Source organism: Triturus cristatus, chromosome 1_1 (genome assembly GCF_964204655.1).
Source record: "Triturus cristatus chromosome 1_1, aTriCri1.1, whole genome shotgun sequence".
NCBI lineage: Eukaryota > Metazoa > Chordata > Amphibia > Caudata > Salamandridae > Triturus > Triturus cristatus.
Window position 1 is genome coordinate 1,200,519,526 of NC_140579.1, and position 26,608 is coordinate 1,200,546,133.

The window sequence follows — 26,608 nt, forward strand, 5'->3', positions numbered from 1 at the left end:
CCACCATATATACAGCTATGACATGTGGATTGAAATACTATCCGCTCCCTACTGACCAACTGGGTGAGTAACAAAACTACGAGCCAAGAAACTCTCCCACCCCTCCACCTCCAACACGCCGGGTACTAGCAACCTCCCCCCCCCCCCCCCCCCGGGAAAGGACATCAATCTATCTAACACTATTCCCCCCAGTAGAAGGTTTGGAGTAACACCCATATGGGGAAACACTAAGGGCATGCACCGTACCCACTCTCCACCATTGTTGCACCCACCCACTGTTCCGCTATACTCGCGGGCAGCTACTACGGGAGGGAGGAGAGAGTCCAGACGAGAATAGTGTGCATGCTATAGAAATTTAAATACATCACCAAAGTCCAACAGCTTAGTGCGTGCCGGCCATCAAGTGTTTATTTTCATGTATCCGCAGGTGTGCAGCTCAGTCCGGGTTGGACATAGGGGATCGCGATCCAGACCGCAAACGCACTCCCTCTCCCGATGTTGTGGTAGCACGGTGTTTCTTTAGGAAGTCTTCCACCTGTTGGGGGTTCTGAAAAAAATGTTGCCGTCCTTGGTGTGTGATTTTCAATTTTGCTGGGTACAGCATGGCGTGTTGAATCGACTGCGCCTGCAGCTTCTTCTTTACGGACATAAATTTGCGCCTCGCCTCCTGCACTGATTGTGTAAAATCCGGAAAAAAGGATAGCGTGGTGTTTTCATAATGCACCTGCTTCTTCTCCCGAGCTAGACGCAGCACCGCGTCCCTATCCCGGTAATTAAGGAAGCGTGCGATCACTGGGCGCGGCGTTGCTCCTGGAGGCGGGCAGGCCGTCAAGGATCTATGCGTACGTTCCACCGTTAGGTGAGCTGAGAAGGATTCACGGCCAAACAACTCCACCACCAGCTTTTCGACAAAGTCTTCCATGCGCCCTGTATTGGCTGACTCCACCAAACCCAAAATGCGCACATTGTTCTGCCGAGAGCGGGCTTCCAACTCCTCGTTTTTGTCTGCAAGTACCTTGAGCAGCCGCAACAATAGCTCTCCGCAGGTCAACACTCCCACCTCAGTGGTGCCGCAGAGCCGCAAATCCCCTCAGACTGCGCACGTTGTAAACTGTGTGCTCCTGCTCACCCCAGACAACAGGAGGGTACCATGGCATGTAGGACCCCGGGAGCAGTCAATCACACCAGCAGATGCTCCTCGTGGCCCCGCAAAATGGCCGCCGCTCAATGCGTTTGGCCGGGGATTCAGTTAGTGTTCATCCAAGTCGCCTTCATTGAGCCGCAAGGAGAGGAGTCACTGCGCAGCCCTCGGTCCCCCGTACAGCTTCCAAACGCGCAGCAAGTGGCAGTCAGGTAAGTTGCGGCTTGAGTGGTCGCTCTCGTAGCACACAAAATAGCGGCTAGCTTAAAGCAGCACTGTACCTCCAATGGCACCCGTATCAAGGGTGCCACGCCATCATGGGGAGCTCCTGTTCCAGTCGTCAGGGCCAATCGCCAGTAGAGGTGCGCTGCCTGCCAACGCACCCGGGCCGTGTTCCTGAGCGGCCGCCGGCGGACGGACCCCCTGCCAGCAGCTCACAAGGCGAGATCTCAGGAAGCTCCAGCGAGGGACGTCCGCGCCAGCACCTCGAGCACTCCAGCCGGGTTTCCTCCACCTCCCGGGTAGGCCGCCCAGCACCGTTCGCACGCAGCCACGACAGCCGCTTTCCTACCAGGGGTCAAAGGGACGCCCGGCCGCGGGAACAGTCTCCCGGCACCAGGAGCGGCCCGTGCAGCCGAAGGAACTCAGGAGGCGGCCCGTCTCGATCCACGAGGGTTCCGACACCGCACAGTTCGGGCTGCAGAGCGTAATAGCACCCAAGAATGTACTTGCAGGATATTTTCTCGTCCGGTCGGGTAGGAGCCTTACTGGTGTGCGGCCATCTTGGTCGCACGCCACCTAGCGTCCCCAAGGCAGCAGTCTTAGCAGATAATGTCGAAGCGTACAGATGTGAAACTAGTTTAGCAGGAGACTGTGACCGTAGTGCTATGGATAACGGCGAAATTTCCAGTGGCTCTAGAAGTTCATCCCCCAACACATCGCGCAGAGCATAGCGTGTACGAAAGAAATGGAAGCGTGTCAGCGCAGTGGGCTCTGCAATGCCTGTGACAGCTTCTTCCCATGTAATCAACAGCCCGTTTTTAAACAGGTGTTCTATCTCGTTCATGCGTAGGTTATGTAGTGCATCGAGGGTACCATGCTCAGAGCTGAGAGCAAACCACTGACACCACTCAACACGCATCCGAGGAGAGTACACTTGCGCACCAGAGAAGATATTCAATATCACGTTCCAGGCATGTACCGTGGAATTCACCAAGTCCAATACTCCACATCGCCTGTCAGGCGCCCTAGTCAAGAAGCGTGCCAGAGGGTCCGGGGCAGCAGCCACATTCTCAATCTGGAGGTGTGGTAAACCTATTGGACCATGGACCCAGCTGTGTGCATGTGAAGCTTGCGCTATTCTGTAATATAGCTCCAGATCAGGCGCCCCCATTCCCCCCACTGCATATGGTAACATAAGAGTGTCTAGTGCTACGGGCGGGGACTTCCCTGCCCATGCCAACCTTGTCATCAAAAGCCCGCAGCTCCTGTCTATATCTCCACCCAATTTGACAATGGCCCTGCCATAATTTGCAGTAAGCACCTGGCCCGCGTCAAAGTGCACTAGGATACCCAAGTAGCGGACTGGATCTGATGTCCACTGAAGAGGGAAGTCAAGAGATGTCTAAGCCGTGGTTTGCGTTAACGGGTAAAAAATGGATTTATCCCAATTGATCTTGAAGCCCTGAAAGCCCCCCAAAGCGCAACACTTCACGGGTGCTAGGTGCGTCTCAGGGTCCCGAATATATAGTAACATGTCATCAGCGTAAGCTGAAACAATGAAATTATAGTTAGGGAAGCGCATGCCCCTATGACCATGGTACTCATGCAATGCACATAGCAGAGGCTCGGCGGCAACCGCATACAGTAATGGGGAGAGGGGGCACCTTTGACGAGTGCCCTGTGATATCTGGATAGGGCCAGAGACCATATCGCCAGTGCGCACCTGAGCCAGAGGGGAATTATAAAGTATTGAGATCAGTTGTAAAAATACCTCTCCTACTCCCATGCGACGCAGGACAGCAAGCATAAACGTCCATTCGATTGAATCGAAGGCCTTCTCTGCATCTAAGAAGACCGCCGCCTTAAACTTCAGTCTAACATGTTAAAGGGCATCGAACACTGTGCGAAGGTTGTGCGACAGCGTGCGGCCTGGATTAAATCCAGCCTGCTCCGGGCCAATCAATTGAGGCAGTAAGGGGGACAGGCGATTAGCCAGTACCTTAGCATATATTTTGGTGTCTACGTTTAGGAGGGAAAGTGGACGATAAGAGGAGCACTTAGGAGAATCCTTACCCGGCTTCAACAGTGTAATTATCAAGACCTCGTGCATGGAGGTGGGCATTATCCCATCCCCTCCCATCTCCTGGAACAGGGCGGACAAATGGGGAATTAAAAGGTCGCTAAAGCCCTTGTAGAAAGCCACCGTAAGCCCATCCTGCCCCGGGGCGCTGCCCTCACGCATGGAGTTAAAGGCTAGTCGTAGTTCCGCTGCCTCGATAGGACACAATAAGAATTTGCGGGTTGCAGGCTGTGTGTTTTGGTGCAGAACAAAGTAAAGAGTCGACATGGCACACATCCCTGTGTGCCATGCCTACAACCCACTGCCCTGGCATAGATCAGTCACCCCTCTAGCTGGGTGCCCTATGCCAGTGATGAGGGTACAGGTGCATGAGCCCTGTACCCCTACAGTGTCGAAGTCCATTCTTAGGCATTGTAAGTGCAGTGCTGCCATTAAGAGTATATGGTGCTGGGAGCTTGTCATTACGAACTCCACAACCCACAAGAGCCATCTGTGACAGGGGAGCTTCAAAGGCCTGGCATACTTTGTAATTCGACCCCAGTCTCTCCTGCTATCAGGAGCAGGCCCCCTTCCTGTCTCCCCTCCCTTTCAGCGGGAAGACAGGCGGGAAAAACTAGCCAGCCCAGGAGATGTGCCCACCTCTGCCAACTCCACCCCTCAGGTTGGGAAGTCGAGGGGAAGCCCACTCTCCAGTGCTCGCCATGTTGCAGATGGCAGGCACTCCACAGTCAGGACTAGGGATTGTGCTCACTCCCCCACGTGGGGTGAGCACACCAAGGGTGTAGTCACCCTAAGATCAGTAGCCCATTGGCTTCTGACCTCAAGACCCCTAAAACGCCCACTAAATACAGTATTTAGGGGGCAGCCCTGAACCAAGAAGGCAGATCCAGAAACGACAAGAAAAGAAGATAAGAAAAAGGACGACGAGCAGTGCAGAGCAAACAAGAGGACGACACCCAATAACTTGGCCCCAGCCCTACAGGCCTGTCTCCCCTCGAACCTGCTCCTGCGAAATCCCGGTGTGTCCTGCAGCCAGCAACCTCAAAAACCCCAGAGGACCTGCTGCCTTCACTTCAAAGACTGAATCTTCCGTAAACACTGGACTTGTTCAAACTGCAGCTTTTGGCGCCAGCCAGAGACCGCAATCCCAGCCCATGAACCCGGCCCGAGCTAGAGTGGAAAAACACCACAAGGAGGTCACCCCGGGTGCCTGACGTCGAAACAGCACTCTGCACCCGGCTGCCCCAGTGCCACTGAGGGTGCACCTTTTGTGCTACTGTTTCCCCATTTGCCCTGACCTTAACCCTAGGAGCTTTGCTCCCACAACCCAGTGGCCTGCTTGCCAGCAGCCACCAACCGGAGGCCCCCTATCCCCCATTGGATAACATTGGGCCTCAACACTCTGCACCTGGCCACCCTAGGGCCTCAGAGGGTGCAACAACAGTGCATCACTGACCCTGGGGGACCCCTGAGTCTAACCCCAGAACCTTAACTCCCACAGTTGATTACTTACCTAAGAACCTGTTGTATTCCGCTGAAGGTGTCCGTATATAGGTTTTCATGAAACATGTCCTTATATAGGCTTAAGATCCCAGTCATTATTTAGGCATTAGCCATGCTATCCAAATACAGGCATGGTCTCCTACATCCGTCCACCCCAACGTCACAACGAGTTCTTAGAAACCAGACCCTTAAGCTCTTGGGAGTTTCCCTAGCCCAGGCTTATTGATTTCCCCAAGAAATACTTTATTATGCATGAACCGCTATTCCTTAAGGGTTCATTCCTGACGTCTTCCTCTGCCCGACTTTACGTCAATGCTAACATTCCAAGGTACCTACCAGGTATAAATATACCTTCCCTTGCCCAAGTAAGTAGGAGGAGACCTCGACTTTAGAGGAGCCCGTGTCCCGGCCTGACGCACTGACAAGAGACGCTGTCATCCCTGCTCGCAGAGAATCCAGCTTCCAGTGTTCTGACTCCCTTTGCGGGGTGTTAGAGTTCGAGACCCGATAAGAGATTCCCACCTCTCTCATTCTCAAGGTATGGAGCTGACTAGAACCTAGAGGGACTCTTGGCATATCAGACTTAGCTTACTATACTAAACTATAGAATAACATCCTATAGAATACAGCACCTACTTCTTACATAGTACTACACTTAGGTTAGGTACACTGGGATAGAACTAGTTAGAGAAGCATCTTATGAGTACTCGCATTTTTAGCCTATGTTATTTATGTATATGAATATATGTGTCATAGCTAAAAGATAATGCTAGTGCAGTATTTCTTTCTACTGCTTACGCTGTACATAATATATCTCGCATACTGTCTTGTGATTATAACAGCTCTTCTGTAGTAGGGGATCTCTGTGTATAGTCATAATCTAGTGAATAGTCCCGCCCATGTGCGGGGACCCCGGAGCAATAAAAAATAATCTCTTAAGGTGTCAAATCATGCAGACCTGCATCCACCTTTAAGAGAGAATTTAATTTAAAGACAGATAATGCAGCCTATACCCACAGGCTACACTGTCCAGTACTTCAACTAGAATTCCACCAACATCCACAAACAGCACTGCCTGTCCAGCTTTTCTCCACAAGGGAAAAAACACCCTGCCTCTCCCAGCAAAAGCCTCTGGAATGATAGAGAGGAAGGAATGGACAGACAAGCCCCATAGGCTGCCATTATGTGGCTCAGAACAGGATACTGTGCCTTTGAGAAAACTTTCCAGAACTTTCCCAGTATCCCAGAATGCACAGCAGGTCCCTTTTACTTTCAGTTCTTTTTTCCGGCTCCTGCTAGCAGGACCCTGGAGCATTGAGCTCTCCCTTTTCAAGGGTTTATTGGTTACTTTTCAAGTAATAGTAGTTAGTAAAGTCCTTTCCTTCTGGTGTTGTCAGCATGCCTGGCTTGTTTGACAAGTGTCCTGATTGTGAAAGGAAAAAGGCTAAGTCAGACCCACACAAGGTGTGCATCGTCTGCCTTCCCCAGTCCCACGTGCCGGAGGAGTGTGAGATTTGCCGCTCTTTTTCAGCCAGGACCCTGAGAGAGAGGATGAAAATCAGGCTCCAGGTCCTGGAGGACAGAACACTGAAGGCACGAGGTGGGTCTGGAGGGGCTGATTCTGCCCATGCTGAGGCCTCTGGGGGGCTCCCCAGGGGCAGGAAGACCAGCAAGCGTCCCCACTCCCCGTCGACGGCGGCGTCGAGTGGGATGACTACGGTCTGTTTGCCATCTCCCCAGGGCTCTGGGGAGAAGCGGCGTCGACGATCGACGTCGAAGGAGCTGAACAGACCGCCGTCGACGTCGCCATCAAGCCATCGGCGTCGGGATCGGACCCGGCGTCGGAGCTCGCCGTCTAGGGGAGGTCGCCGATCGTCGTCGGCCAAGAGAAGAAGGTCGCCGTCGAGGGACTCCTCGACGTCGCGAGCCAGCCGACACCCGGCGTCGAGGCGGCGGTCGCCGTCGACGTCGAGGAGATCGACGTCACGAAGGAAGACGTCACGGAGGATATCGACGTCGCGAAGATCGCCGTCGCGAAGATCGCCGTCGAGGAGATCGCCGTCGAGGAGATCGCCGTCGAGGAGATCGACGTCGAGGAGATCGCCGTCGAGGAGGTCGACGTCGAGGAGGTCGACGTCGAGGAGGTCGACGTCGAGGAGGTCGTCGTCGAGACGGCGCAGGGGGAGCCCTGATGCCAGGAGTAAGAGAGGAACGGAGTCGCCGGGATCGGTGTACTCCGTGGTGTATACACCTCCTCCTCCTCTGCCAACACCGCCTCCACCACCGACTCCTCCTCCTCCATCACCACCACCACCGCCACCGCCACCACCACCGCCTCCACCACTGCCACCGGTGTCACCGCCCCCACCGCCGCCTATACCACCTCGCACGCCTTTGGGGCCACCTGCGGTTCCGCCACGGTCGGTCTCCCTGCCCAAGTATCCGACTCCACCGCAGGGGACGCCAAGGCCACGACACCCACGGTCGCCGGGCCCGGCTAGACCAGCGGACAGGCCAAAGCCGAGGAGGTCGCGCTCCCGCTCCTTCAGGAGGAGAAGGTCGCGGCATCGTGGACGGTCGTCGTCGTCGACATCGGGACAACGCCATAGGAGGCACAGGTCCAGGTCGCGCACAAGGTCCTCGGCCAGGGATTTCTCACCGACGCTGTCGGACTCACCGGGGACTAGGGTGTCTCCGGTAGATGATCTGGTCTCCTTCCAGGAGGTGCTGCTGCGGGGGGCAGCCAAGTTGGGCATCACGGTGACGGTACCGACACCCACGACGTCCGTGATATTCGAGACACTACACAAAAAACACCTGTCTCGCCCCCTGCTACCTCTAGTGCCGGGACTGGTGGAACCCGCGTTGGAGTTGTTCCTCACCCCCGCGGTGACGAAGTCCGCTCCCTCACGGCTCATGAAAAAGTATCGGGCCCCGGACTCGGACCCTGCTTTTTAGGTCTCGCCTGAGACAGCGCTTTAGCGCTGCTCTGGCGAGACTTATAGTAAGCGAGTTTTGGAAGTGCAAACAGTGGCTTTTCAGGCCGCCAAATACAGTGCATGTGTGCCGGGCGCGCGCACCATTTGGCAGCCTGAAAAGCACTGCCTGATCACTTGCTTTGATGTCCTCAGTGAGCCGCGCGGCCACTGAGGACATCAAAGTGCACACCATTTGCCACCCCCTTCTTGCTTGTTGTTGTCTACGTCTTTTTTTTTTTACCCCTCCCTGACGCACACGTCAGACCCTGCCGACAAATGTAAGAGCCGGTCGTGGATGGGGGCGTGGCCCCCTCCACTCCCTCCTGGCCTTGTTGTTGTTCACATTTGTTGCATCCCAGCATGGTGAGCTTTATATTATGAGGCGTGCATTTCTTTTGTTCGGCGCTGCATTAAAAATAGCAACTGGCGCTGTCCCCTCTCTCAGGTGCTCCCTTTCCCCAGCAATGTTTTCAGTGCGATGTCTGCTCCACATACTTTAAGCAGCACTGCCGGCGCCGCTGCTTTCCCCCGTAATCCAGACTTGTTCCAGTCACTTCGCCTGTAACCTCACCCCGGAGCACGAGAGGGCGGGGGAAGAACCGGGAGTGCTGCGAGAGAAGGAGCAGACATTAGCCCTATCCGTCCGTCTTTGGAAATATTCAGCTTTCTTTAACTTTAAGACTCAGCGCGGCGCCCACTGCAGGACACTGCGCATTCACTCCACCACTTCCCTATCTAGGTGCCCTCTTGCTGCCCTGGGACCGATCGAGCCCTCTTTGTCCAACCCGCTCTTATCTAGATTAATTGATTGATATCTGCCCTCTGCACGTTTCCTGCCCATGCTCTGCCACTTTCTTGAAAGGGTTCACTAACTAGAGTTGGGAGGGTCCTCGGTATAAAACAAGCGCTGGGGCTGCTGTGTGTGTGAAACCGCCACCAATCCTCTCTCAATTAAAGTGCCCGGACTGACCTTAGACTTAGAGCTGCTTCTGATAAAATGGCGTTTGCCGAGCTCTAAATGAGAACATGCGGAGGCTTTGTATATGGAGCTTGGTTTGAGTGAAACAACATCTAATTAGCGGCAGTAATGGGGTCCAGAAAGTCAGCAATTATAGCAGAGTGCGACATTTACTCTACGAGAGGGGATTCCGGTGATGTCTTCAAGAGGTTAACCCTGTCCTGTGAACCGACCAGATAACTGTGAGAACATAGTCGAGCCTTCGCGAAACCGAACAATACTTTTTCTATAATTACTCATTTAATAGTTGTTTTTATAGAGCTCACATTCCATCCAGTTGTGTGTCAAGGTGCTATAGCTGCCATCTTACTTGTATAGATCGTGATGGGAAAAGCGCAGCGCTTGCTGAGTACCTGTGACAAGAGAAATGCCGAAATAAACCTCATGTTACACTCGAGCGCACTGTGTACCCTGATGCAAAGCATAACATCCATTGCACACCGACAGAGCACACAGCTGGGCACAGGAACAAAATGGGGTTATGTATTTTAAATGTATTAATCGTAGAGCAAAAGAGCAAGTGATGGCTTTGTGATTTTTAATATACAATATTGAACATGGTAAATAAACTGCCATGCCCGTCCACTCCATCTAAGTTCACCTGCGCCATGTACTCGCAGCGCCAAAATATTTCTGGCTGGTGGTGGGTGCTTTAAAAAAGTAGAAGCAGACAATTATGATGATTTGAATGTGGCAGTAGGTAGCGTTTCGACTTTGACGAGAAATACTCGTTTCAAACCTGCTCTTGGGGGTTAATGCAGCCTTGGACCCCCGACCATAATACTGTGTGGGCCCAATTCGCGAATGGCAGGCTTGAAAGCGTGGGGTGTGCGTGTCAGGGGAGTCACCCCCTTCTTGCTTGTTTACTTTGTCTCTGGTTCCCCTCAGGCATCCAGACTCTGCCTCTCTGTGGACTTCTCTGGGTGACCCCTGGTGACCCCTGCTTGTGGACACAGGTTTGTCTAAATGAGGTACATCATGCCACTGGCACGCTGGTCCTACGCCTCGCTGCTCCTCAAACCTGCTTTGCCAATTTTCTGTTCGAAATTATGAGCTAAAACACCGAATAAGTGCTTTAGCCCGATTTCTTAACATAACACCACTAAAGCTGACATTCATCAATAGATTGTGATAAATTAACTGGACTGAAGTGTAAGAAGCGGACACGTTGTGGGGCTGTGGCTCTTGAAAAGTGGGGGAAATTGTCTTGCGTTATCTATTTCTAATACAATACATTTGAAGTGTCTGATTAAAAATGGGCAGCGGCCGAGAAGATGTGTTTATCTTTTTTCTTTTTAGCTTACTCATTGCACTGTGTTTAGATTTCTCTTTTCAGATTTTCTCTTCTCAAGTACTTGTTTAGTTTTGCAGGCCGTGGCGTGCTCCTTAAAGCACTGTTTGCTTTACCCCTCCTGCTTCGCTCGCCCCCCAGATAGCACACACGCAACCTTCCCCTTAATGAGGTGGCAACGCCTCTTCAGTACTCACTCCTTCTCTGCTGCATTTGCTGCTCTGGCTGACTGCCTCCCTCCGCCCCAGGGGTCTCCCCCCGCCGCCAGGGAACAAATCTGCCTGCACTATGTAAGTAGCATAAACCACACTCAAATGTTACGGAAATAATGAACAATAAATATCTTCTGCTCCCCCTCTTAAAATAGTTGTTTGACCAGATCGGAGTAAATCAATTTGTTCAGCATCTGTTGGCGCCTCATTAACATTTATTAACAATGTCCTTTCGGGATGCAGCTTCAAGTGTGGAACAAACTCCTGTTCCCATACCTGCAGTCGAACTTCAGAGGCGGGTTAGTTCTTGCCTTTCCTTTCCCCCTACTAGTTATTATTTAATATTTACATGACATCGTTTGCGTGATTTACATGCCGAATATTTTCAATGTTCATTTGGTGCACGGACTCTGAGGCAAGCCCGGCTTCTCAACACTCGGCTCTGACTCCCTCTATTAACTTGTCGACCACCTCTGATGTTATACTGTTTACACCCCCGATCCCCTCCCCACTACTATCCCCCACTTCACCTCGGAATCCAGTGTGGTATGCTCTCAAAGGTAGAAGCCTGCCTGCAGCCCTCTGCCCCTCCACCCCCCCTGCTCCCCCAGCAGTGTGCACGTTCAGTGCCAGTCCGCAACGCTCTGCCCCCAGCGGCATGCACGTTCAGTGCCAGCCTGCAGCCCGCTGTCCCACAGCAGCGTGGAAGCTCACTGGCAGCCCGCAGCCCTCTCCGCCTCCACCCCCAGCAGTGTGCACGCTCAGTGCCAGCCTGCAGCCCTTTGCCCCCAGCAGTGTGCACTTTCAGTGCTACCCGCAACCCTCGGCCCCCAGTGGCATGCACGTTCAGTGCCAGCCTGCAGTCCTCCTTCTCCAGTGGTGTTCCACATGCAATACCGTGACAGCCTGCAGCCCTCTGCCCCTCTTACCCAAGTGGTGTACACGCTTAGTGCAGCCCGCAGTCCTCTGCCCCCCCAGAGGTGTGCCCGCTCAGTGGTAGCCAGGGTTGCCAGATTTTTTCACAACTTTCAAGCCCAAAACCACCGAAACGGTAGCCCAAAGTAGCAAAAAGTAGCCCAATTTTGCCACTCCATTAGCTTACGTGTAGCCTGACTACAACATTCACAAATATACTTCTATTTCAAGGATTATATGTTTACCTCCCATATTAATCAGATAACTTACATTTTGTACACTGAAATCAAAGTTGGTCTGTCAGGAAAACTGTCACTCACTTGATATCGCATGGTGTGGAGCAAGCCGGCCCAAAATATTCTGGGTTCAATTTGGGGGACTGCAAGTGCGGAAACGTTCTTCTTGGGAAAGGTGCTCTTCAGCTTGCATACTCACGTCAGGCCCCCCAGAATAACGGCAATATAGGCCAATGCTTCATGTTTTTTTACACTTGTTTGAATTCTCCCAAAGCAATGCTGAACATCTCTTTACATACGCAAATTACGTATGTTTCGTACTTTTTGGTACTCATCAGAAGAGAGCAGTTCGAGGCATGGGGTGCAGGGCTTGCTGCTTGATGTTCCCATGAGCTGATACCTGATAAAGTGCAAGTGCATTCTGAAGACTCACACAAGCGCCATCTCCTGTTTTTTGCCAGGCAACAGTATGGTAGATCCTTGTTCAGACAGTGGAAAGTTCAATTGTGCCAAAGAGTTCTTCGGGGCCAGGCACTGGCAAGATAAGCAGCAGCCCATAGTCTGGCAGTGGCATGGTGAAGGCTAGCAGCATCTCAGTCTGTGGTTCTGCCAAGATTAACAGCATCCTTCAGGGTCTGGCAGTGGCAGGTTGAGGTGGGCAAAATTGTTCTGACTGGTTAAGGTGCACAAACTTCTTCTTCTGGGCCAGGCACTGCCAAGAATAGCAGCATCATAGAGTCTGGCAGTGGCACTGCCAAGACTAGCAGCACCACAGAGTCTGGCAGTGACAGGTTGAGGTGTGGAAAATGCTTCTGACAGTGCAGAATGTAGCAGCACCATCAGGGTTTGGCAGTGGCAGGTTGAGGTGGGTAACATTGTTCTGACTGGTTAAGGTGCACAAACGTCTTCTTCTGGGCCAGGCACTGCCAGGATTAGCAGCAGCCCATAGTCTGGCAGTGGCATGGTGAAGGCTAGCAGCATCTCAGAGTCTGGCAGTGGCACTGCCAAGAATAGCAGCATCACAGAGTCTGGCAGTGGCAGGTTGAGGTGTGGAAAATGCTTCAGGCAGTGCAGAATGTAGCAGCATCCTCCAGAGTCTGGCAGTGGCAGGTTGAGGTGGGCAAAATTGTTCTGACTGGTAAAGGTGCACAAATGTCTTCTTCTGGGCCATGAACTGCCACGATTAGTAGCATCCCATAGTCTGGCAGTGGTACTGCCAAGATTAGCAGCATCATTCCGGGTCTGGCAGTGGCACTGCCAAAAATAGCAGCATCCTTCAGGGACTGGCAGTGGCAGGGTGAGGTGTGGAAAATGCTCCAGGCAGTGCAGAATGTAGCAGCATCCTCCAGGGTTTGGCAGTGGCAGGTTGAGGTGGGCAAAATTGTTCTGACTGGTTAAGGTGCACAAACTTCTTCTTCTGGGCCAGGCACTGCCAAGATTAGCAGCGTCATAGAGTCTGGCAGTGGCACTGCCAAGACTAGCAGCACCACAGAGTCTGGCAGTGACAGGTTGAGGTGTGGAAAATGCTTCTGACAGTGCAGAATATAGCAGCACCATCAGGGTTTGGCAGTGGCAGGTTGAGGTGGGTAACATTGTTCTGACTGGTTAAGGTGCACAAACGTCTTCTTCTGGGCCTGGCACTGCCAGGATTAGCAGCAGCCCATAGTCTGGCAGTGGCATGGTAAAGGCTAGCAGCATCTCAGAGTCTGGCAGTGGCACTGCCAAGAATAGCAGCATCACAGAGTCTGGCAGTGGCAGGTTGAGGTGTGGAAAATGCTTCAGGCAGTGCAGAATGTAGCAGCATCCTCCAGAGTCTGGCAGTGGCAGGTTGAGGTGGGCAAAATTGTTCTGACTGGTAAAGGTGCACAAACGTCTTCTTCTGGGCCATGAACTGCCACGATTAGTAGCATCCCATAGTCTGGCAGTGGTACTGCCAAGATTAGCAGCATCCTTCTGGGTCTGGCAGTGGCACTGCCAAAAATAGCAGCATCCTTCAGGGACTGGCTGTGGCAGGGTGAGGTGTGGAAAATGCTCCAGGCAGTGCAGAATGTAGCAGCATCCTTCAGGGTTTGACAGTGGCAGGTTGAGGTGGGTCAAAATGTCCTGCCACTGGCAAGAATAGCGTTTACAACCAACAGGAGCAACACTATTCCCCAAACCTGGGGTAAATAAACAATGTTATAGCTACTATAGTCCAAGACAATTATTACAAATTAAAAAATTCATATGCATGAAAACACAGAAAAAAATCATCTAAGCAAGAAATCCAGAAAAGGTACCCAGCATAGAGACAAAAGTTTATACAAAAACATTTTTACTATAACAGCAAATATAGAAGAGCCATTACAAAACAGTTTAAGAATACTTAAAAAGGTGCTCACATAGTTACACAGGGGACATCACTAAAGGCTTAATGTACAGTGTGAACACAAACAATGGCAAAGAGAGACACAATTTCAAAACATAAAAAGGCCAACAAATAACAAGAACAGAAGATCACAATCAATGCTTCCTCATAAGTATATGCCAAAGACAGACGTCGACGGCGTTTCGACCTATAAGGTTTTCAAGGCCATCATCAGGACACAGGTATTATTAAAAGAGCAACCAGTTCAAATAATTTGTATCTTCCGAAACAAATGTAGCTTGATATAATGCAAAAGAGATCTCATAAAGACTGCACTAGAAGTCCAACAAAAGAGCATAATCCTAAATCAGCACGTCATCCATTTAGTGGCACTGTAGGGTCTGGTACAAATGTATAAACTGGCCCGTTTGCAATTCAGAGCCCAAAGCACCCGAACGCGGATGGGCTAGCCAAACCAATCCGCAAATCACTCCCAGGCAAAGCGGTGGGAGGGCGAGAGTCCCGGCGATGCGGTGGAAGAGCGAGAGTCCCGGCGATGCGGTGGAAGCGCGAGAGTCCCGGCGTTAAGACGCCGAGAAGGTCACGCTTCCACCGCATTGACGGGGACCAATTTGCAGACTGCTTTGACTAGTCCAGCCGTGTTCGTGTTTTGCGCTCTGTATTGCGATGGGGTCGGTTTTGACAATTGTACCGGACACTACAGTGGCACTAAATTTAAGAAATGCCGTTTTATGATACATTTTTTTGTTGGACTCCTGATGCTGTCTTTATGTGGTCCCTTTTACATTTTATCTGAGTACGCTTGTCTCGGATTATACAAAGTATTTGATTTGGATGCTCTCGTAATAATTCCCTTCTTCTGAGGAAGACCTTGAAAACATTGTAGGTCCAAACACAGTTGGCGCCTGTTTTGCGGCACATACTTATGAGGAAGCATTGATTGCGATCTTCTATTTGTGCTATTTATTGGACTTTTGTTTTTAAAGTTTGACTCCCTCTGCCATTGTTTTTGTTCACACTGTACATTAGGTCTTTAGTGCTGTCACCTGTGTAACTATGTGAGCACCTTTTAAGTATTCTTAAACTGTTTTGTAATTGCTGTTCTCTAATTGCCGTGTGAGTAAAAATATGTTTTTGCATTAACTTTTGTCTCTATGCCGGGTGCCTTTTCAGGATTTCTTGGTCAGACAATTGTTTCTGCGTTTCCATGCATATGAATTTTTTAATTGTTAAGAATTGCCTCGAACCATTGTAGCGATAACACTGCCAAGAATAGCAGCATGTTAAGACAGTAAAACAATCAATTGTAGATACTGCTGTTGAACTTTGCTAGCAGTTCCGGCGAGGGCTTGAACGAAGAGGAATTAAGACCATTGCGCTTTAGTCCAAATTTTATGTTGAGTATATTTGATAGCAGTTTCAGACCCATTCGGTTACGGTTCTCATTTTTAAGCAGGGTCATTTGTGAGAACACTCGTTCCACTTGTGCATTTGATATGGGTAGGGTCAGAAGTTTAATGGCGCCCATTGCCAACTCCTGAAACCGATGATTCCCAGCTGCATCTCTATAATTCAATACTTCAATCCAGAAGGATTCCATGCCTGAAGAGGTATTGAAAGAACATGAAGTCACTGTTCGCCACTGCGTTTCTAATATGTGTGTTGGGTTTGCAAAACACTCTTTTGGCAAGTCCGTAACCAGAGGTTTAGAATCTGAAAGCACATTTTGGGGCTTCAGAAGCTCCAAATGTCTTAGGAGGCTCAGCGAATCTGGCAAGCGCATCTGATACTCTGCTGCCAGAACTTTAACAAAGTCTGTGCACCGTTTTTCTATGCAGTCCTTGGCAGCATCAGGCAGTTTGCTTTCTTGGAGCTTTTTACGGAAGCCAAGGCCAAGGTCAGCATCCTGCTGCCCAAGATAAATGGCACTACTTTGAAGATCCAAATTACACAATTGCTTCTCACTATTGGTACTGAAGACACTGGGCTTTACAATTCTTCTCATACTGGACCTATATAAAGTTTGCAAATCCCGGAATATGTGGAGGACATCACCAGATTCAAGCTGAAATGCTTTGTTCACTACCTTAATTTCTAGCAACATAGGTTTCAGGAAAACAAGATAGAGATAATTTGTCTCGTCATTGTACATTTCTTGCAGCATTCTAGCTGCATAGCAATGTTCTACGTATGATGCGTTGCAAAAGTGCAGCTTTAGAGCATCATACTGCTCCAGAAAACGCTCCACACAATCCGCCATGATAAGCCACCGCGTTTCACATGGCGAAATAAGCTTCAATGGCATTCCTCCATCCAGAGTTTGATATAATTCTGTGTAGACTGCCTGGCGCTTTGGAGAATGTGCAAACCAGTTGTAGGTTTCTCTCACCATGAACTCCACATTGCTGGGCAAACTCCGCATTGCTTTTCTAGCAACAATGTCGAGCGAGTGGCAGATGCACCATACAAGCTGCAAAGTAGGCTGCTTTTCTCTCAACAAAGTGTATGTGGAGTGGTTTTTGCCACACATCACACTTGCGCCATCTGTACCTACCCCTACCATATTTTCAATTGGAAGCCTGCTGTCCTTGAGGAACTCCAGAAGTGCATTTGCAATGTCTTGTGCACATGCCTCTTGCAGTTCTATCATCCCAAGGTAACTACTCACAATTCTGCTACTTTTCTTACTGAAGTATTTTACACAGATGCACAGTAGTTTCTTTACAGAAATGTCAGTGGATTCATCAATGATCAACGAATACGGAGAACTGCCCATATCTTGAAGAAGCTCCCCTTTGAAATAGGGGCCTAAAAGTCCATTTATTAAAGCTGTGCACTTTGTCCTGTGCATACGGAAAGGAGGAACTTCTTCACTTAAAATTTCTCCCACTCTGTCAATGCTGTTGATTGATGTGCTACATGCAGTTTGCACAGCAATCCTAAGCTCTCTCCTTTTCTAGTCATTTGATAACTGACAAACTGGTTGTGCAAAAGATGCCATGGTTAGGCTAGGTGTGTCCATGCGCGCACGATGTCTAGCTGTGGATGCATGCAGCTTTAAATCATGGTAGTGGGCCCGCAGCTGTAAGTGACAGTATTTACAGTTTGCCTTTGCTTCATCTGTTTTCACAGGGGCTATCCACTTTTTTAGTTCGGGGTCAGACTCCCATTCCTTTCTGTACACTTTCTTGTACTTTGACCACTTGCCCATTTTGAAAGTTAGTTTGTAGCTTCCTGGGACCTGGTAGAGTACTGTACAATCTCTGCTGTGTGGTAGGGCAAGTATCTGCAATTGGAAGAGATAGAATATCCATCAACATCCCTGGTTCGATAAAGTTAGCCGTGAGGAGCTTAACCCAGTTAGTGGTCTGGTGCATGGTCTCCTGCATTGATCACCCAAAAAACCCACACAAAAGGACAAAGTCAAATCATAATTGAACCTTAAAACACATTGCACACGTCACCCATGGTCAACGTACTAGCCATCTCCTTAGCATTCTAACTCAGTTTATCACTCATCCCAATATGTAATGCAAAGTAACCTTCAACATATCTCCACCTGTGTTTGCCCCTGTAAATATTTGGTCATAGGCTGGACCACTGGGATTGTGAGACTGCGAGACAGAGGCATTTTTCCACATAATTACAGATTTGACACATTCGGCGCAAATCGATCTGCTGCATAATCGGCAGATATTACCAAAATTAATTGTTTCCACCTGAAATGGATCAACAGTTACCAAAAACAGAGACAGCTGTTGCCACGCAGTTGCAGCCCCATTGCGATGGTTGAATCGTCAGATTTCTGTTGCTTACTGCTAGCTTTGGGTGTTAAACTGGTACTACTGGAGGTGCACATACCCAGCTATTGTGTTAACTATGCAAAAATGACAATATGGCACATCATGTGATTCATCCGCTTAGCTGGTTTACTGCAAGGGGCTGCCCATATGAAATTTGTGTATAATTGTGTTCCTGAGCTGGCATGGTTGGAGAGATCTGTGGGGTGGTCATTTTCAACATCAGCCCATATTGGAGCCTTTTTGTGAGTTGTCAAGAACACATTCTTTAGGGAATTTGCAGGCTATAGTGCCCAGCCCTGTTGCAAGCAGTCTAGGGAAAATAGTGCCATAGAGCAAGAATATTAATAAGTAAGTTATGCAAGTCGTGTGCGAAAGATGATGTTCACATTTGACTTAATTTGCTTCCCTAATAGCATTTCTTTTTGTTTAGCCACCACATTGCTTGTCTGTAGTTTTTTTTTCATACTGTGCATTAATCTTGTGCTGTGACCTTGCTGCTCGCAGGTATCTCAGAGTTCAGATTGTGGGCTGGCGTTTCCCAATGGGACACAATTCAAATATGTGAGCCATTGCGGGGTTTAGATTATTTTGTCTCTCTGCAGAATGCAAAGACCAATGGTTGCAAGTGCCAATTGTGATTATATATGAAAGTGTGTCATGGTGCTATAAAGCTGCCGAAATATTAACAGAACCAAAGTCTCTTTAGGGAATTGATAGGCAAGAGAGTCATGTACACGATGTAGGTGGCCCAGATTATTATAGAGACACATTATAGTCTATTACATTAAACACAATAGGTTTTCATACAACAAATATTCAGAAATCGTATTCAAAAGTACCTGCATACAAGACAATAAAGAAAGTATTGGCAACAAAATATTTGCCTAAGATCGCACACTTTAAGCAGGAAGCCAAGATTTAGCCAGGCATTCTGGTTTCACTTTGTACCTCTGTATTTTTGGACGGTTTTGTATAGTGTGAACTGGCACAGAAGATATTGAAACGCTTTACATGAGCACCAGTTTCATTACACAACGTCAAATTAATGTTTGCAGGCACCAGGAACACTATATCTATGCGCTACTAAGATGACGCCCCATCCATTTCAGAACCACTGCTCCACTTTGAATGGGTAAATATTAGGCAACACCTCGAACATACTGTAGAGATACTAAAGATACAGATTCTAGAGGAGGGGAGAGATGCCCATTATATAAGTAAGGCTCCCTGTTTTCCGCTTTTACTGGATTTTTACAGATAAATACAGACAGAGAACCATTTATTTTCCTGTCTGTATTTATTTTTAAATGTGGATAAAAACGGAGATTTAGTGATTCTAAATGCTGTCAATCATGACTGCCAGGCCAATAGCTGTGCGGATTGACAGGCAAGGGGGTTAACAAATATAGGGATTTTAATAAAAAGCCTGAGAACAGCAGTAGATTTGCACAATCATGATACAAAAATGTACATACTTTCTTGCACGTGCATAATTTGCCACCTGCGTGTGAGTGTGTGTATACATATATGTATATGTATATATATATGTATATGTATATATATATATATATATATATATATATGTATATATGTGTGTCATTGAAACCTGTCAGGTGTTCAGGCAAGAGTGCACATTAACTGGTTAAATAAATGCAGAAATACACACATTTCATCGGAATTTCGCAAAACCTAAAATAAATATGGATAAATACAGGTAAAATTTGCAAAAATTACATATGGATAAATACAGACATGACACAAATATAAATACAATAAAACCGGGAGCCCTAATTATAAGGCACTGGACAACTGGTATCTACAGCCATATAAATCATGAGCACACAATTCATTTGCCCACAAATAAAACCCTTCTAAAACAAAACAACAACTGCCATGAAAACAATATTAAGAAACCCACTCCCAAGGAAGATAGGCGTCTAATTTGGGCAGAGACCCCTCTGTTGAAACATCAAACAGAGGCCGGCGGAGCACTGATGTGGAATTGCTTGGCATTGGTGGTAAACACTCTGGCAGCTTCTTTGGATAAGGAAACTGCCCTTGCTTGACATTGGTACTTAAGACTGTGGAATACTTTAGACATGGAATGGGTTTCCAAAACAGCAACTATTATCAATAGAGCCTGAATCCATATGTCCCCCTTTGCTTGATTACCCAGCCAAATATTACATAACTATAAAGTAATTTAACCACTTCATTATTCTTGTCTTTTATGCTGTTAGGGACGGTGGGAATTCAGATATTATGACCTTTAACAGGATGCATTTTGTAACTGACTGCATGAACCACGCGGTGTGGTACAATCTTGTCATCTATAGAAATGTATGGTTCATCATGCAGTTTGAATGAACACCAAATAGTAATAATAATTTTTAAAAACTAAGTTGCACCAAGATGCACACACAGGAGGAAGACTACAGGCAATGGTGGGACCATGTGAAATAATGTAAAGGTGGCACTGGGATAACTGTGCTCATGTCAAGGACACGTTGGGTCATATTCAGCTTCCAGAAGGTTTGTTAGCAGTGAAGGAGACTGCTTCCTGTTCATGAAAATCTGAACAGCTTCAAGGAACAAATTCCTGATTCGCTCCATGCCTTCTATTCACATTCAGAGCCGGCTATGTTACTTTTGCTCTTCCCTCCTATCCTGTAAGGCTGTGCTGCTCTCGGGGTAACTGCACTGCCGAGTGCAGGTCCACTACACTGAGCACCACTGGTCCACTCTCAGGCCACGTCTCTGCTGTTCCACCACCTAGAACAGTAGGTGAGACAGATAACCCAGTAGGTTGAGCGCTTGTGGACAATAATGTGTAATCTGCAAGCCCGCATTCAAGCAGGTCCACATCAACTCTTTACGTTCATGAAAAGCTTACCCTTGTTTTTTTGATAATAGCACCTCTCAATGATTCAGTTTGTCGTGTGCATTGCACACTCATACTATCTATATAAAATGTCCTGTCCCAAGAGGCACTTCTACAAAGGAATCTTTTCTACAGCTATTTAGCAAAATTAAAAAGTTTGTTAGGTAGTGGGCCATATGAATACTTTTTTACGTGTCTTCTGGAACCCCAGGTAAGAAGAAAGAAAACAAGGGCTGTTTTAAAAACTATCATGATAGATAGATACCCATGTCACCAGCATCACTTCCCAAAACACACCAATGTCTTGGGGCATCTGCTTTACAAGTGTACCCGTTTATCCATTTGTGGTAAAAAAAAAAAAACAACAAAAATAAAACACACGCAACCACCGAGGTGGTTATCAGTGACAGCTACTATTTGGTCTTCTATGGAGTCTGTCACATCTTCCCCTGAAGGATGGGGCTGGCAGATGGAAGAACAAATGGCATTGCATAATAATTTACAGGGCCACAGGCTGCTGGAGGAAGCCAAGAATATAATCTGCCAGGCCTTGTTAGTGGAGGAAAGAAAGGAAATACACCTTAGATAATAAGTGAATATGAGGATTGTATTACGATGATGGATTCTTTCACCATTTATGCTAGTTGCAACACAATGGGAAATTAAAACAATAACTACAAAAAATAATACTAACCGGAACAAAAAACAATATCAACAACATTAATTTAGAATTTACATGACTGCTAAGCTCTTAGCGAGCTGTTTACATTTTATCCAGTCTTGTCCAGTTTGGGCGGACACTTGGCTACTGAGATGCTGCCATTTTGGGGAAGAATACTTTTTTAAAAAATGGCCCTGCGCTCTGTCATATTAGTAGGCAGTATAGTTTAATAGTGATTGATCTGGAGAAACACAAACTTAAAATTTACAACTTAATACCATGATTGGGGGTTCTCTCACGGTTCTTTGTTAGGATTTTAACTTACAAACTTCAAGTAGCAAAAGGATCTTACTGACAAAAGCAGTAACCCACTGACCTATTTTAAATATGTGCACTCTGTGATGGGCATGGTACATTTGCTTTTCAGCAGGCACATTGACCCTCCGCGCTGTCTTTCCATGAGTCAAAACTTCCACTAGATAAAACTCGGATCTCGCTCTAAGAAGAAGTTTATTCACCAGAGTGGTTATGACATTTTTATTATTGCCGAAAATTGCTGTAGGCCAGGAAGGAAGCAGCAAGTGCTTTTAAACCATAATTTACAACGCCCCCACTCAAAGTCAGCACCCGTTGCAGTCACACCTGTCGCACCGCCCTAGGTCACTGAGGTCACAGGGGTCCTGTGACCTCAGTGACATAGTCACTGTTGCTCTAGGGTCTGCTACTTCGTAGGCCTGCCCGCAAGACTGGAGGTGAACATCAGTATGGATTGTGGTGGGCAAGCCTTCAAGGTGAACCAACACTTGCCACTGCTGGGGTCCACCTGCTGGTGCTGAGACACCGGGGCTTCTCCGGTTTTGCGGGGCCCAGTAAGGTCTAGCATGGGAGTGAGCTCCCTCAGGAGAGTGGTCTGGGGGACTGGTCATGAAGGCTGAACCTGGTTCCCTAGTTCTAAATTTGGCAGCTCTGCCCCCAGTGCTACTTCCGCTCCCTCACTGAACTGAACGCCATACTGCCCCACTGAGAGAAATTCACACTGCCCTCAACTACAATCAAATTTGACCTGCTATAAACAACTGGATGCGACTCAATTCAAATTACACACTAGGCAAGAGCAATATGTTATCTAAAGGAAATAGTAACAACACCCTGGAAAAAGCAAACACTCGTAGGGAATGAAAGATTAAATAAAGCATGTGAAATGTTGGCAGGAACAACATGGTGAACTTAACGCTTTTACATTTATGCAGAAATCAACGAGTATTTTTGCCTGAAAACTACAGGGCCCAGAAAGGACCCATTTCAATGTCCCCTGCTTATATGCTCACAAAACGTAAGCAGTATGGTTTACAAATACCACGGGGCATATTATCAAGGAACGGCGATAATGTTATCGCCGTTACTTGCTAATATGGCCCCTCATTCGTGAACACAAAGCCGCCCTACACATTTTGCATTGCAATACCTCCAGGTTTGACGCACTTCGCCAGGGGGGGGGCGGGGAACAGCGCTTCACTGGCAAACTCGGTAAAATGACGCTAATGTTTTTGTGGTTTGAATAAAAAATCTGCCCACTTTAAGAACACTCCGTCTTCCTTCTTTATTTCATTATTGATTTCATATTTTGAAGCTTTTTATTTCCGAGGCTGCTGCAGGATCGGACATTTGAAACGCAAATGCACGGTTTTTCCCTTACCTTTGTGAAGCATGGAGCGCAATGGCAGGCAGAGAGAGGGTGATGCAAGTGTTGTGCACTCTGGCAGGTTGCTGGCAGTGCATACACCCCCCCCCCTCACCCCCCCCCCCCCCGTGGCGGCCCGGGCTGAAACTGCTTGTTAATGGGGCTTTGTTGGTTTTTCACCCCTCCTAGAGCCCCTTCATCGCCACTCTAGCAATTGCTGGAAGAATTTACGTTACACAATACCAAGCCCGAGGCTGGAGACTAGCCTTGAAATCGGTAGTCTCCCGCCTGAATCGGGAGAGTTGACATGTATGGAATCTATACAAATAAAGTAGGGGCACGCTGTGCCCTGCCTATCCCGCCCACTTCGACCACTGGCACGCATACATTTAAAATTACACACCTGCCTCACCTTTAAACTTGCTGGGGACGGCCGCCGGTGCAATCTGCAGAGTTCACAGGAGAGGAGGGGCTGGGGCCGGGAGGGGCTGGGGCCGGGAGGAGCAGCTGACTGCAGGGCAGGCTGAGGCTGCTACAAGTCGAAGGCCAAAGACGAGGAGCCACGCAGAGGCCTCGTCGTCGTAATCAAGATGGTCGGTCAGTGGTACTGGTCACTCTCCCTCGTAGTCGCAGGCTCAGCTCCGAAGTTGAAAAGGAGGAAGTGGGGGGGGGATCCCAAAGATAAAGGGCAAAGGTATGGGGCGGGCCAGTACCCTACCTGACGCGCCCACCACAGCACCACTGAGTAAATAATCTGACCCACGATTGGGTCACAGGAACCCCAGGGCAGGTCAGCACACTCTTGGGGGCAGGTCGGGAAGTCGCTGCTGGTATAGCAGGACCCTCATTGGAAGCAGCTTCCCGCCTGCAAAGATATACGGCCCTGCAGGTGTTACTTGTGGGCAGGGGCCGCAGGGCACAGACACCTAAAGGTCAAAAAGGGGTTTGATGAGGAAGGCAACCATCGGCTGCAGCGTGGGCGGGGCGGCGCCGCACAAAGCTTTGAATCCGCCGCACACTCGGCGGATTCTAGCCCAAATTTCGGGAGCCCGCCCAACACAATTTTTTCTCGCACAATCGGGCAAAATATCGCCCAATTGTGCGAGAAATAGCCCAATCTGGCAACCCTGGTGGTAGCCCACAGCCTCTGCCCCCTTCACACATCTACAAACTATTCAAACGTTTCACACCACTCCAGACTTCTTGGCGCATTATTCGGTCTTCTTCCGAAACCAAGGTGTGAACGCTTTTCAAACACATTCAGCTGAAAGGGTGCCACGGCAACACTCATAACTATCTTAATTAGGAGGCTAACTTTCAGTTTATTGTAGGATTGCTGTTTCCTTTCACTGCAGATTCCTTTTTTTTTATCCTTTCTTTTTTTCTAAAACGACGTCTAAAGTTAATTCAATGCCTTTGCTAGCTTTCGTTTTACATTTTGCTTACACAAACATTTACATGTAAAAATGCAAGTGCAGAATGCTTTACTCTCTATTTTGCTCGCATAGTAAACATGAACTCACCATAACAAGCATTTGAGCTTGAGCTATTGGCACTGTAAATGGCAATGCCTTTTATTTATGTGTGGGTTTTTAAAACATAAATAAAAGGCATTGTCATTTACAATGCCAATAGCTCAAACTCGTATAAATGCGAGACCTATTGCATTGCAAATGCTTGTTTACGGATGGAACCAAAGCCGGACTCTGTCATCGTGACGGCAGCGAGGAAACAGCATGCGACTGCACCTTCATCGACGGTCCCGCCTGACAAGGAAAGCCGCTGGCTGGACTCGGCGGGCAGGAAGGTGTGTGGGACCGCATCTACCACCATGAAGGCGGCAAGTGCGGGGGCGCTGTTGGGACGTTACGACCGGGCCCTGTGGGAGTCCCTCCAACAGTATGCGGACCTGCTGCCCTGGGACAGGAAGGAGGACTTCCTGGAAACGGTGCGAGAGGGCATGCTGGTTTCGAACCAGGTCATCAGTGCGGCAGCGGATGTCTCCTTGTTGGCGGCGCACTCTTACTGTCATGGTGTCCATCAAAGGCGTCACTCTTGGTTGCGCCTGACGTCGCTCAAGCCAGAGGCTCAGCACAGAGTAGCCAATCTGCCCTTTTCGGGGGAAACCCTGTTTGGAAAACATGCGGATGATGAGATGGCCCGCATGAAGGCGGAGGCGGAGACCCTGACGGCTGTCGGATTGGAGAAGGCGGAGAAGAAGAAGCGCCCGTTCCAGAGGCGGTTCGGGTCTACGGGCAGAGGGCGTGGGCAGGGTTCGGGACAGCAGCAGCACCAACAGCAGCAGTTCCGGAAGCCCTTCCAGAAACGCCAGAGGGGTGGAAGAGGCCAGCACGCTGCTACCACTACCAAGGGTCAGGCCGGGTCTCGGCCCTGAGCGACTACTTCCCCCTCAACCGTTACCCACTCCAGTGGGGGGAAGCATTCAATTTTTTCCGGCAGAGTGGAGAAAAATTACTCAGGACAAGTGGGTGCTGAATATTGTTTGCAATGGATACAGTCTTTGGTTTATCAGCCCGCCTCCAGCGATTCCGCCGGTAAGCTCTCAGTTTCAGCTGCGAGAGCTCCAGGCGGAGGCAGACATCTTGTTGAGAAAAAAGGCGGTAGAAGAGGTACCTCTGTCTCAAAGGGGAAGAGGTCTGTACTCTCGGTTCTTCCTCGTTCGCAAGAAGGACAAGAACGAGTTCAGGCCCATTCTGGATTTGCGACAGGCAAACAAATGGATTCGCAGAGAGAAGTTTCGCATGCTATCGTTGCATCAGATTTACCCTCAGCTGCAACGGGGAGACTGGCTCTGTGCCATAGATCTACAGGATGTGTACTTCCATGTGCCCATCGCACGGAAGCACAGGAAGTTCCTGCGATTCCAAGTCGGCGCCAATCACTATCAATACACAGTACTGTCATTCGGGCTAAAGTCTGCGCCCAGGACCTTCTCGAAGTGCATGGCGGTGGTGGCGGCACACCTGCGGAGGAACAAGGTGTTTGTCTACCCGTATCTGGACGATTGGCTGATCAAGGCCTCATCCTTCTCGAAAGCGCAAGAACACTTCCGGTGGACGTGCGCTCTCTTGCACAAGCTGGGGTTACACGTCAACATGTCCAAATCGGTCCCGACTCCGGTCCAGTGCATACAGTACCTGGGAGCCTCCATCGATACGCTGTCAGCAAGCGTGTCTCCTTCGGAGGAGAGACGGTTATCACTCCTTCAGAAGGCTCAGGACCTCAGGACTGCTCCATCGACGACAGTGAGGAAGGTGTCTTCGCTGCTGGGATCGATGGCCTCCTGTATCTTCCTCACGCACGGCTGCACATGAGACCACTGCAGGAGTGCTTGGAGGATCAGTGGGATCAGAAGACAGGTTCTTGGGACGACAAAATACGGCTGTCTCTACATGCTCTTCAGTCTCTGAAGTGGTGGTGTTCGGCGGAAAACCTCCTCAGGGGGGTTCCCTTCCACAAGGACATTCCCACGGAGAGTGTCGTGACGGATGCGTCTCTCCAAGGCTGGGGAGCGCATTCCAGGGACTTGCAGATTCAAGGAAAGTGGTCCCCGTTGGAATCGACGTACCACATCAATTTCCTGGAACTCAGAGCTGT

General features: G+C 49.0%; 1 protein-coding gene and 1 pseudogene across 3 annotated transcripts in view; one reads left to right on the forward strand and one right to left on the reverse strand.

The window, feature by feature from the left end:
• LOC146871825 (ATP-dependent chromatin remodeler CHD8-like) overlaps positions 1 to 26,608 on the forward strand; it is a 3,469,548-nt gene that overhangs the window by 2,641,495 nt on the left and 801,445 nt on the right. The gene's annotated exons all lie outside the window — the stretch shown is intronic.
• On the reverse strand, positions 15,265 to 17,175 carry LOC146871827 (uncharacterized; annotated as a pseudogene).